This window comes from Cannabis sativa, chromosome 6, assembly GCF_029168945.1.
Source record: "Cannabis sativa cultivar Pink pepper isolate KNU-18-1 chromosome 6, ASM2916894v1, whole genome shotgun sequence".
In the NCBI taxonomy this organism is placed as follows: domain Eukaryota; kingdom Viridiplantae; phylum Streptophyta; class Magnoliopsida; order Rosales; family Cannabaceae; genus Cannabis; species Cannabis sativa.
Window position 1 is genome coordinate 10,658,109 of NC_083606.1, and position 14,924 is coordinate 10,673,032.

The 14,924-nt window shown below is 29.4% G+C and overlaps 1 long non-coding RNA gene across 1 annotated transcript; it reads right to left on the minus strand.

Annotated features, from left to right (window-relative positions):
* Positions 1–8,037: 8,037 nt before the first annotated feature.
* On the minus strand, positions 8,038–9,903 carry LOC133038762 (uncharacterized). Its single transcript, XR_009688278.1, has 3 exons — positions 9,672–9,903; positions 8,744–8,806; positions 8,038–8,266 (listed from the first exon to the last, which is right to left on the minus strand). It is a non-coding gene; the product is annotated as an uncharacterized LOC133038762 (long non-coding RNA).
* Positions 9,904–14,924: the final 5,021 nt, after the last annotated feature.

Genomic DNA, 14,924 nt, shown 5'->3' on the forward strand with positions numbered 1-14,924 from the left:
AGAATAGCTTCGAGAGGTGGGTTTTGTCCAAGTTGAGAAATAAAAAGTATGTGGGGTCCACCTAGTGGAAAGTCAAGACTCAAGTCAACTCACTATATTAGCCATTCATAACTCAAGTCTTTTTTTTTTCTATTTGCTAGGGTACTTTTGTATTTTATAAAAATACAAAATAAATATTGTGTTTTTTTAGAAATAAATAATAAAAAAAAATATTCCTGTTCTTATAATAAGTATATAGCCTTCTATATTTTAAAGGGATTTTTTCAGTTTTAACCCAAAAAAAATAATAATAATATTACAAAAATATTTTCAGTTAGCTAAATAAATAAAGGGAAATTTGATTTTCTATACTTAGAAAATCAAAAAATTTGATTTCTAAACCAATAATTTAAACCCTAAAAAAACTATACCTTTTTTTTCAAAACCCCAAAAATACCCCCCTCACAATATTCTCTCTCTCTGCATCATCTCTCTCTCCCCTCTATCTCACCCCAACCGCCCACCCTCACCCGAACCACCCTCACCCACCCACGTCAACCCCAACGCCGATCACCACCCTCACCCCCGTCGACCACGACCCCAACCCCTCCGACCCCAACCCCAACCCGAAAGAGCAACCCCAGTCCGACCCCAACCCGTCCGACCCTCTGAAACTTTTTTTTTTTTCCTGCGATTTGAGAGAGGGAAGAAGACAGAGGTCCGATGGTCGGACCTTGGGGTCCGATGGGTCCGACCAATCGGACCCATCGGACCCCAAGGTCCGACCGTCTTTTAATTTTTTTTTTCTGCGATTTGAGAGAGAGAGGAAGAAAGAGGTCCGATGGTCGGACCTTGGGGTCCGATGGGTCCGACCAATCGGACCCATCGGACCCCAAGGTTCGACCGTCTGTGAAAAAAAAAAATTTTTTTTCCTGCGATTTGAGAGAGAGAGGGGAAGAGAGAGGTCCGATGGTCAGACCTTGGGGTCCGATGGGTCCGATTGGTCGGACCCCATCGGACCCCATGGTCCGACCATCGGACCTGGGGTGTGGGATTCTTGGGATCGGCCGAGATAGAGAGAGAGAGATGTTTGGGGGTATTTTTGGGGTTTTGAAAAAAAAGGTATAGTTTTTTTAGGGTTTAAATTATTGGTTTAGAAATCAAATTTTTTGATTTTCTAAGTATAGAAAATCAAATTTCCCATAAATAAATATACATCCCAACTTAAAAAAATTATACAAATACCACTTATACACACCTTTAACCCAGGATCTATGCTTCCTGGGTAACCATTGTGCAACTATCGTGCAACTACGCAGTAACCCAACGCAATCGAAACAAAAATTCAATTAGAAAGAGAACCACCATTAATTCAGGCGACTTCACCTGGGAAGACGACCATAATCAATCAAAACAGAGGTTGTTACAAATTCATAAAAAAAAAATGTAGAAAAACTACTACGAAACTAAAATTCAACTAGAAATTCAGTTTAATTTGCATAAAACTATTGTCCTGACTTCAATTTTTAGATTCATGAAAGGCAGATCTCAAAAAGTTGAATTGGAGTTCTCAAACAATCCAACTCAAGTATAATCTAAAAAAAATACATCAATACTATAGTAAAATGTTTATCTTGGTGTATTTTGTTGTTTTCCAAATTTCTAATGGTGAATTTGTTCATATTAAATTATAAAAAGACATGTAGATAGAGTTATGTACGTGAAAACACTGTTATAATTTTTAATGTTTCACAACAGTTGCATTACAGTTGCATAAATATTTTGCTAATAGTTATTTCGTTTGATTGAAACCTTCGTTTGATGCAACATTCGGCCAACCACCCAGAAACTGTTGTCTGATTGAAACTTTCGTCTGATGCAACCTTCGACCAACCACCATGCAACCATCGTCTGATGCAACCACTCTGCAACCATCGTCTGATTGTGTAAGTGATGATAGTGTAAGTGGTATTTTGGTAATTAAAATTACATAAAAGGTATAAATGTTGACTTTACCTTATGGAGGTATTTTTGTAAATAAAATGTCAATTTATATTTTCTATGTAATAATTCCTAAAATAAAGCCTATTTTATGTTTTTTTTTATTCCATTTAAATTCTAAACCTAACCCTAATATCTATCATATAAATAAAAAAGTATAGCTCTTATTTTCATAACTTAATTGACTCTTTGTTAGACACAATTAGAAAATAAATAGAGCATCTTCTATTTTTGAATCCCTTCATCTTCTTCTCAATAATTTCAAAGCCTATAGTGATTGGGAATATGCCCACACATGTCAAAGAAGATTGTGTAGTTCAAACTGTCAATTGAAAGAGAAGATCCAGGTTGAGATCTTGATAATGTTTTACTCCAGACAAGAATCAAGGGCTAAAGATCTTAATAGAAAGAGTCATTATATTTCGCTACCATCAATGTAAAGTTTTCTATAACTTTATATATGTTTAATTCATTGTTTTAGGGAATTTATATTTAAGATGTTAGATTATAGATTTATAATAAACATACATATGAGTAAATATAGATCCTGATAAAATAAGTTCTAACATAACTGATAATTAAAGCTTAGAAACAAACATAATACTTCTAGAGAAAAATAAATTCAAGCAAAATTCAACATAAACCTATTCTTTTTATTTAAAGATTCCAAAGAGAGCAAGGATTTTAGGATTGCCTTAGTCTTTTCTACTAATTAACTTGGTCCTTCACTGATTTCTTGAAGAATCGCTGAAGGAAAAATCCAAGATTTTGGTTTGGTTCTTCTTGGTCTCTTATAAGGTCGAATATGGAGAGGAAAAAAGAGAGTTAGTATTGTGTTTATGTTTCTAATCTTATCTCTTTAATTTAATTTAATAAAGTCAACTTAAGAATAATTTTTATTTCAGAGGTGTTACTAGAATTAACTAAAAACAAAACTCACTAATGATACTTCTTTTCTTAATTCCTAAGTTACCACAAAGCTAGGATTAATTTGGTCATAACTAAATTCTCCGAAACATCCCGAGTAACAACAACATCACTAAACTTTTCGATTAAAACTAACTCTCGCATTATTACCGTTGTGATATTTTTGGTCACCAATTGGGTCTCAATGGTTGTCTGTCCTGGAAAAATATTTTATTTCATAAATGGTATATACATACCCACATATTCGAATAAAATCTCCGTAATTAATAAATTTTACTTATAAATTTACTTCACTAAAATCCTTAATTATTACATGATTAACTTAATAAGATTTTAATCTTATCCATTATGCTCTAAACACACATTTTATTCCATATCTATACCTATATAAAAATGAGAATGTAGTTTGGGCTTCCTACATTAAATTACAAAAATATCCTTATCTTTTTGTTAATTACTATTAAATCCTCACATTATTTAATCACAAGAAAAAATTATAATTTAGAGAACTCCACTTTTTATATACAATGCATACAAATACATATTTTTATTTCTTTTTACTAATAGTTTTTTCATATGATTTGTTTATATATAAAAAGACTACAAAAATAAAAAGTGTGAATAATTTTTGGGCTTTACATATTAAATTATTTATTTAACCTTTGTCTTTTTTTTATTAAAATTATTTATAATTTAATATAAATTACATTACTTTAATAACCACTATACTTTTCTAAGTGATATTTTTTGTTTTTAATTATTTTTTGTGGATAACTATATATTAGTTAATAATAACACAACAAATCAATATAAATAATCATATTTGTATATGTATATATTATAGTTTATCTCTATGTATATATTATAGTTTATATTTATAAACATTACCATAAATAATTATATATTAGCTAATAATTACATAATAAATTAATATAAATTATAATCATATTTATGTTAATGAAACGATATGCATATATTATAATTTATCTATAAAAATATTACCATTAAAAATAAAAAATTATTAAAATATTCTTTTAATTACTCTCTATGAATAATTTATAATCTATAACTATATAAAAAATATTAATAGTTTTTAGGCTTTTACATCTTAAATTACTTAACTCTTATCTTTTTTCTTCCATTAAATTTTTTTATAATTTAATATAAATTAAATTATTTTGATAACTATTAGAAATTTTGTGAGTGATATTTTTAATTTTTAATTATATATTAGCTAATAATTATACAACAAATAAATATAAATAATCATAGTTATGAAACACTATGCATACATTATAGTTTATCTATAAACATTATAATTAACAACAAAAATTATTAAAATATTCTAATCCCTTATATAAATATAATAATATATTGTTGTAATCACTTTTTATGAATAATTATATATTAGATAATAATCAAATAACAAATTATTTTAATAATTATATTTATATTGATGAATAGAAATAATTTGCAAGCATATATTATAATTTAAGTATAAACTTGATCAACAATTAAAGAAAATTAGTAAAATAATTTAATTTTTTTTATTAATTATTATAATAATATAATTATTTATCATATATAACTTAATATATAGGATAATTATTTATAATATAAATAATAAAAATATTATTTTTGATATATATTTTGTTTTAATTTTATAAGTATAATTCACGTGCGGAGCACGTGTTATTTTACTAGTTTAATAAAATATACCTTTTTAAACATAATAACATTTTTGAGATATTACAGTATCCTTAGAACATTGATGACAAAATTCACAACTTGATCTTCTAGACCTTCCACCACACACAATGACTAGTGTGAGCTAGTAAAATAATATTGTATATAAAGCTCTTTATTAAATATTAACACATTTCCTTCAAAAAAAAAATATTAACACATGAGCAAGATTTATTTCTTTAGTAATGGAGAGAAAAATATTTACTAGTTAATCATTTTTAGGCTTTCAAATATTTTTCTATTAAATTAATTAATTAATTAACCCTAAAATACAAAACTAATAGGGACATCCTACAATAGTGGTGCTTACATTGTGTCTGGACACATTGTAGATTACGCCTCCTCTGTCTTGGTTAAGACAAACATTGTGTCTTTTGTTCTGACAACTTTTGTCTTTTCCCTAATTAATTAATTTGAAAAATAAATTATTTATTACAAAATAAATAATTACTTTTTTGAGAATCCAAAATAGATTTTTTTAAACATCCATATATAACTTTTATTCTACCCGTTGACAGTGTTTCAAGGTGGCAATCCAGGGACTATGAACCTATAATTTTAAGCTCCAATAAATTAGATTATTTATTGAATCTCATTAACTAAATAATATAAAATTGAAATCTTAGTAATTATAGAATTATATTTACTGAGTTTTATGCAGTGTCTATTGATATAATCAATTCCAGCGATTAGCCCTTGTGTCAGTTCGTAATTAGTTTTGGTCAAATTACTGATTTATCCTTTTCATTACTTCTTTATCATTTAGTACCATTAATTTAATAGTAAAAGTATAATTTAGATCCAATTTAAATTTGTGCACAATTTTTTGTTCCAGAATTAACACTTATAGGGAACTAACATTTGATCTATTAGGAACGTCAGGATTCTATAATTGTAGATCATGTTTCCAGCCATCCACATTATTAGATTCCCAAAAGAGAAGTTGTAAGAATCATCTTGTAACGCCCTAATGCTAAGGCACGCTACAGTGCTTTTTCAATTACCGTGCAATCTTTGCTAATCAAAGAATTCTCTTGAAAAACGTGTCAAATTAAAACTTTTATATTAATTAATAAACCTTATAATATATTAAAATATTTACAAGTGTCGGGATCCCGTTTTCAAACTTTTTAAAGTTAATATTCTAAAATACATATATTACAGGTCGCACAGCGACTACAAAATACAATCCCCAGATGTCCCGAGACCGAACACTCCAGGTCGCGCTACTTCGACATGTACAATCTCACCCTAGCTCAGGTTCACTCCTGTTCAGCTTTCGCCTTTCCTTTACCTACACATGAAAGTAGAACTGTGAGTCGACAGACTCAGTAAGAAAAGCATATAACATATCATATAATTTCAACTTGTATTTAGGCGCCCATACACCTATTTATAAGGCTTAACAGATGAGTAAGAACGTTCCATACTAGGGTACAGCCACTATACCACATACTCTACGTACCTCACTGTACGAGTGTTGGTAGGGTTTGTTTCGTACCCTGAGTACCACTGAGTGATATACCACACACTCTCAGCACACTCCCGTACTTGTGTTGGTATCACTGTATTGTACTCACAAACAATATTCACTATACCGATGCACTCTGTACCATATCTGTACAAGTGTTGGTAGTACAATTAACAATTTAAGCATGCATATACACATAACATATACATACACTCAGATATTGATATCACACATTATATACATTTTTTATCTTCTTTCCGAACTCAAGTGTGCTAGCCGACCTGAACGGAAAGTCTCGCGATAGATGGATGCCCTAATCACATCATGAAACCGGGTAAGTTACATGATTAAAACCCTAATCCCGGGAAACCCAAAACCTTAACCCTAAGTTCTGTTATACTTTTTATAAATTATTCTAACTTTAGAAATGGGGAAACACCCAACCAAGGCACCGCAAAGACGAAATTTGAGAAAATGAAAGGTTTGGGGAACCCTGCCAAAACCGGCTAGCCGGTTTTAGAGGCTCTGCAAACCAGCTAGCCGGTTCGCACCAGTTTTCCCTAAACTTTTCATTCTTTGCTCAATTCTCCACCAAATGCAACCAAACCTTCCAGAGTACCTAATTAGGGTATACACAATATATTCCAGCCAGTATTTCACAAAAAAACTCAAAGAAACTCAACTTGCCATTAATGATCAAAGCTTTGAGTTTAAAACTCAAGCTTGCACAAAACCAACAACACACACTAAAACCAGCTGCTAGGAGTTAAAATCAACTCAAAAGAACCCTAAAATTCGAACCCTAAACCTACCTAAACCTAACAGCCACTATAATTCAAAATCATAAACTCAAGCCAAGCAAAAACTTAAAAACTAAAGGAGGGTTCTACTAGGGCTTACCTTAGCTTGATTCTCCCAAAATTTCCTTGCTGAAATCTCCACAAATCAGCAGCTATCCCCCTTGTTCTTGCTGGTTTCGAAGAGAAAGAGAGAAAGGAAGAGACAGCTTCTCCAATTTTGGTATTTTTCCTTAATGTTTCTCTTTTTTTTTTTTTTTTCTAAATGGTTAAAGGATAATTCACTTAACCTTGGCTGAGAAAATAGTTGCAAGGTGTCACAAAGTTGGGCAGCCACCTAATACACTATTTAACCAAATGACCAAAATGCCCTTACTCATAAAACTAGGGTATTTTAAAAGCTAGGGGTAAAATGGTCAAATTCTATAACCTCGCTCAATCCTGATATTTTATTTTCTCTAAAATATTTCCCACTAAGAAATAAGGTTCTAAACTTACCCATGTGATCAAACTAGCCATCCATCGCATTTTCCGTTGTCGCCGAGCAAAAATTACAAAAATAACATATTTCACATATAAGCCAAATAATACTCCTAGAGTTTAATAAAATCTCCAGAATTGAGAAATTATAACTCTAATATTTATTTCTAAATATTGGGGTCCACAGATAATTAATTCATAAATAATTATAAAATAACAGAAATTAGTGCTAATTGCCTTTACTAATCCAAATTACTAACGCGGTCATTACACATCTTCTCTGAAAAACTTTAAAGAGTGAATCAAAAAAACTACTGACATGAACATGCGTTCGTGATTATTAGGATTTAGGCCGATCTATTATTGATAATCTTTATGATATGAATTAGGTCTTTATAGTAAACGACATGTTTGATAAGGACAACTTAATTAGTTCTCGGTTCATGTCATATGTAATATCTATTGTATACAACACCTTCACTTAGATGTCATACTACATCAATAATATAAATTGAGATTACTTGTAACACCTAAAATAATTAGGCACGCTACCCAAAACGCTTATAAAACCCTAATCCCCTAATCGGGATTACTAATTAAAATAGCGCAGAATTTAAACTTTTATATTAAACAGACTGAAAATAAACTTGTAATATATTTAAACTTTTCAAAATAGTTGGGATCCCAAAAATATTTACAAACTTATTACAAGTTCTTTCTTACTAGCCGACCTAAGCGGCAAAACAGAATACAAAATTCAACACTGTTAGACCCATAACCCGCTTGGTCTGAAGTGGCATGAACATGTACATTCTTCGCCCTGCTCCTGAAACTCATGGCTGATCAGCTAATGCCTTACCCTTTCCTGCACAGTAGAGCACCCGTGAGCCAAGCCCATAAAGACAGTATAAATCATAACAAATATATTATGCTCATTCACATATGTCTGTATAGCACAGACCTGATCATTATTTCATCATGCCCATTTATGTCTACGTGGCGTAGACCTACGTGTTGCGCTCACACATCTAATTAAATCTACATGACGTAGACCCACGTGTTACTCTCACACGTCTAAATACATTAAGGCCTTAGAAGTTGTTCATCTCGGTTATGAGTACCGAGTCCAACCTGATTATGCCTTGAGCACATAATCATTAAATCCCATTTCAATTAACATGGCATGGAATTTATACACATATATCACTAGGGTAATAACCCTAGGCTATTAGACCGTTCCTATTAGGGTAATAACCCTAATCTCGGTTACTTAAACATTCATGCATATCATTCTCAATATAAGCGCCACTGCGCATACTATACGTGCTAATCACTGTCTTACCTATTGTCCCGCAATAGTAGAGATTCCAAATCCCCGGGTGCTCCTGACCAGGTGCCGGTAATCCTAGTCACACACAATCCGGGATTTTCACAAATAGGGTTAACCCCTGATTTCACATTCATAAAATAAATTCATGGCATTTCAAATACAGATAATCACATAGAGCTCGAAAAGAGCTTTCCAACGGTATAAAGAACGTCCCAAACAGAGTCCCGAGTCAAAAGTTATGGCCAAAACAAATTTCAGCATTTCCCGATGAACTCCAACCGAAATTCCGGATGAACCAACCGGAATTCCGGTTGTCTGGGCAGAGAACACGAAATTTCTCAATCTTTAAACCCTCAAAACTCACTCAAATCATCCCCAAACATTCCCAAACTTTCCAGAGCATCAATATATGTCATAATAAGCATATTCCACAACTTAAACACAACAATTGCACTAAAAATCAAAAAGTGCCATTAAAGCACCAAGCTCGAGTTCCATGAACTCAAGCTTGCTTTTCACAACCAAATTCACAATTAATCAACTTACAGCAGCTAGCAAATATTATAGGGTCTAAAACACATATTTATGTATTAAAATCCAACAATAAACCCCATAATTTCAGATTGCACAATAATTAAAATCATGCCTTAAACTCCAAAACTTCAAGCTCTAAACTTGAGCTTCAAACTAACATATTTCCAATATTTTCCAGCAGCTCAAGACCAAATAAAACATGTATTTTCAACCTAGAAAATACCCTAAAATCTTACTCCAAACTCAACAAACATAAGTCCCAATCAAATCATGCAATTTCACCAAGATTAAACACCAAACTTAACAACATGCATACACAAGAACACATCAACTATACATGCTATTACACCATAAAATTCAGCAAGGAAAATCAATTAGAAACACAATTAAAAACTGTAGAGACTACCTCAAGACTAAGCAAGAATAATCCCCACAATCAAGCTCCAAAAATTAGCTCCAATTCGCACCAATTTTCTTCAAATTCAACTTGAAATAACAAGAGGGTTTGGGAGAGAGAGGGGGTCGGCCAAGAGTGAAAGTAAAACCAGAAAATTGCATTTCATTTCATCAAAAATCAATTTTAATCAAACATAGCAAATAGGGGTCAAATGACCAAATTACCCTCATGGCTTATTATTCACACCTACACCCTCACAAGGGTAAATAAGTCATTTCAATACTCAATTAATTTCAAATAAATTTCAGATTATCATTCATCAAATAAAATGCCAAATTATCAATCCAATTTACATTTCGGGTCCGAACCCGGTTCGGCCCGAAATTCCTGGTTGTGACTATACCGCGCTAACCTGTCAGAACACACCTGAAAAGACAATACAGGCATACTATATAATAATATAGTTCTATTAAGCACATAATTAAATTAATTTTATCATTTTACCATTCTCGGGTCATAATTACCAAAATGTCCCTGGCTCACCAACGGGGTCTCTAATATATTAAAATTCATATAAATCACATATATTGAACTATATAATAATATAATTCCTCTATTATACATAATTATCTAGTTAGGGTTTTGCTAATCCATTTCTTAATTCCGGGTATTACATTACTTGCACCGAATACCGCTGCTTTAGCAACTATTGATTAAAGATTCCATAACTTTAATAAGTTGCTGACTATTTTATTCATGCTATGTGATCTTAATTCTCCCTACAATACAAGTCACAATCTCATATATGAATAAAGAATTTTTCGGTATTTATATATAAATTATTCAATATTCAATATTAATAATTTAACAATCAAGCATGTATGAAAATATTCAACTTTTATTTATAATCAGAAATATCTTTACATGCTTTTTAGGGCATAAACCCTAACATGAGCAACTCGTCCAGGCGAGATCCCATCCAGCATGGTCAGCATCCGGAAGACATGTAACCGTGTATTCGGAAGAAGCCTTCAACATATATTTGCAATCCCAGTGTAGTTTTCCATTCCCTATCAGATCACACAAGATCAGGGATTGTCTCCCAATAATCTCGAATAGAAGATTGTATCTTTCTAAATTAAGAAAGATAATAATAGACAATCAAGTAATTAATATGTCATTAATTCCTATAAAGATAGAACACGATTTTGACAACCAGCATCGTGATGTGAAATCCACGTCAGCATACACAAGGCGCTCCATGGACCGAGTTTTACCAGATAAGCCATAAGTTAATATTTCATTTGTAAACTATTAAAGAGAAAAAGAGAAACAAGTATGATCTCTCTGCCAGGGGCAGATGCACACTTGAGGCTATAGTGGCCATGCCTCCCCAAGAAAATAGACATTTACATATTTTTTTAACAAATTTATATTATGTAAACTTTTTTTTTTTGGTATTTATTATATGGTGTCCCCATTGATAAAGAAGTCAAACTAAAATTTCAAACTGTTAATTTTTTTTATCATCATAATGTTGAATGCTAAATTAAATACAATTTCTTTCTTTTTTTTTTTTTTTTACAAAATCTATATGTTTCCTTTTTACAAAATATTTATTTTTCTTCATTAATAATATTAGTTTGCTTTCTTAATCTAGTCACTATAGTCTCTTAGTTGAAAACTAATTAAAATAAAATATTTATCTATTCAACTATAAATATAGTGAAAACTACACTTTGTGAAAAGATGGAAAATGGATTTTTAAGTGATTGTTTACTAGTATATATTGAAAGAAAAAGAGTAATTTGTGGGATAATACCTAAGTTTAACTCTATATCTAAGTTCAATTTTTAACGGTAATAATATCTAAGTTATATATCTATAACTTCTGTAAGTACTCAGCAGTTAACTGTCAAGTCAATTGCCATGTTACAATCCCTAATTAGTCCAGGTCAATAAATTTTTATTTTTATTTAAAAATTAATTTAAATATATCAATAGGACACTACACCAAAATATCACATTAGTGACATTTGGTTTTGTAACATTTGTAGAAAAATGTTGTAAAAATATCGGTTTAGTAACATTTGATAAAAAAATGTCACTTTAAAGTGAGTAAATGACATTTTGATTAATAACATTTCTTTAAAATGTCAGGATTTATATGTTTTATTGACATTTGATATAAAACGTCACTAGTTTATATATATTTAAATTTAATAGTATGTAAAAAAATGTCACTAAAATGTATAAATAATGACATTTGTAAAAGTGTCACGAAATATGAAAATTAATGGCATTTAAAAATGTGAGTAAAAATATCTATTTTTTAACAATAGAAAATAATGCTTTTAATTAATACTAGGTGATTGTTACGTGCCAAGCCACGTAGTGTTAGTTTTATTTAGTATTTTAGTTTTTTTATTTTAATTAATAATTAAAATAGTATAATTATTTGAACGATTTGTTTTATAAAAATAAAATATGTGTCAGTATATTTAGTAAGTAAAACATAGTTGTGTTATAATAATGTATGTTATTAATAGTAAAATGTACATTAATCTTCTAATTGAAAAAAGTTCTATTATCTCATTTCATATCTAATAACAGCTACACAACTATATATTTATAGACTTTCACATTCTTTGCAAATTACTAATAAGCACCAATAATATTTTCATATTCTAATATTTTTCAACCTTCTCCTCTTAGTGGTAAAATTAAAAATAAAACTAAAAATAAGCACAAACATATCTTTATATATTAAAAGTGCCTATCTAACGACATTTCTTGGTTTAACAAGATATACTTAAAAATAAAAGAATATTCTGTTAAATTTAACGATTACGTTTTATCTCCCGTTAACAAATAAACCCAATAATTAAATCCAAAAAATTAAACAATATTTTAAATATTAATAATCTATTTTTAAATTAAAAAAAATCATCTTACCCACATCTCTCTCTAACAAACCTATTTTGGGAGAATATTAATAATTTTTTTATTTATTTTTTAAAAAAGAAAAATATAGATAAAATGTTTAGAAAATATAATATAAATGTGAGACTGTATATGAGTTGACCCTTCTGTAATTACCTAGAAAAGATAAAATATATAGATAAATATATATATGTGAGACTGTATAACATATATTATTATAACACAACTATGTTTTACTTACTAAATATACTGACACATATTTTATTTTTATAAAACAAATCGTTTAAATAATTATACTATTTTAATTATTAATTAAAATAAAAAACTAAAATATTAAATAAAACTAACACTACGTGGCTTGACACGTAACAATCACCTAGTATATATATATATATTATAGGGTGATTCTATAATGCACACCCTTAAAAGGGATGTACTGATGCACCTTTAACTTATTTCGGCATCCAGAAAAATTTTTTAGTCTAATTTTTTTTTTCATATTCATGTACGTTATAGCTATTTAAGATACCCTATAAAATTTTGAAAAATTCGGAATAATTTACAATATAGAAAACAATGTTTAAACAATCTATTTTACACGCGTATAAAATAAAATAGTCACGCGTGCAACACACTGTTTGAACATAATTTTCGGCGTGTTAAACTTTTCCAAATTTCTTAAAATTTTGCAGGATGTCTTAAATAACTATAACGTAGATGACCATGAGAAAAAATTTGACTAAAAAATTATTTCGGATGCTAAAACAGATAGGAGTGCATCAATATATCCGTATTGTAGAATTTTCCTATATTATATAGATATAAGCTAGTAAGGTAAATAAGCACAAACATATAAGGTAAGCACAAAAATCTCTAACCCAACACAATCAATCTTCTTTTATATTATCTTTTTTAGATATTTTATCTATATTTTTCTTTTTTAAAAAATAAATAAAAAAATTATTAATATTCTCCCAAGATAGGTTTGTTAGAGAGATATGTGGCTAAGATGATTTTTTTAATTTAGAGATTATTAATATTTAAAAGATTGTTTATTTAAAAGATTGTTTAATTTTTTGGGTTTAATTATTGGATTTATTTTTTAACGGGAGATCAAACCTAATCGTTAAATTTAACAGAATATTCTTTTATTATATTCTTTTATTTTTATTTTTAAGTATATTCTGTTAAACCAAGAATGTTAAACCAAGAAATGCCGTTAGATAGGCACTTTTAATATATAAACTAGATTGAAGTTACGTGCATTGCACGTATATTTAGTTTATTTTTATAACATATTATATTTTTTATTTGTTTTAGATTTGCTCATTCTAATTTTGATGTAATTATATTCAAACGTCTTTTCCTTTATATAAGGGACACTACTTTTGTAACTAAAGCAAATAAAAAAAATATCTAATCATAAAATAGAAAATTAAAAAAGTAAAGAGAGTCAGTGTAGGGTCATTTTGACCAAAAATGACAATAGAGGAGTTTGGAGTTCATTAGCAATATAAAATACATTCAACTCGTTCGGAGATAATTATATCAAAACTTGCAAAGTATATAACTAAAATATAATAGAAAATTAACCAAACTAATGAAAACTAAACATGATGATTGAGAAATGGTAAATATTGCATTAAGAATTAATAATACACTTACCTACAAACTAAACATGGTGATTGAGCTATATCAAGAATTTAGATGAACAATAAATAAACATATAAAATTATGGAAGACTTTTTTTTTTTTTTTTTTTTTTTGAAAACCTGAACTTTACTACAAAAGAACAAAAGTACAAAAGGTTCAAGCTAAAACAAAAGGTAGAGAACCATTTCATATAAGCTCATTGTTTAACCTCTAAACTTATGGAAGACTTATTATGAAGAAAAACATGACAAGTTGTTGACTTATATATCAGCCAAATTAATGAAAACTAAAAATGGTAATTAAGAAATGATAAATTTTTTTTGTAGTGCTATAAGATACCCCAATATCGTTGTAGTGCTAGAAGAACTAAAGCATTAAATTCATTACTTTTCATTATTGTAGTGATTTGTGAATTTTCGAGATCAGCATGATTTAATCTGCACTGCAGTAGAATAAATCATTAGGCAATGGTCTATTATTGATAATTATACCACTAAGAAAATAAAAGATTGCTTCCACAAAATTTCTCCAACCAAATAATAGAGAAAAAAATGGTTTTATCCAATAACTCAGGAACAATATATAAAACTACTGGTACGAAAGATTACATCTTAAAATTACTCTCAAATATAATAAATCAATGGAAGCAATGCTAAAGAAGTAGCC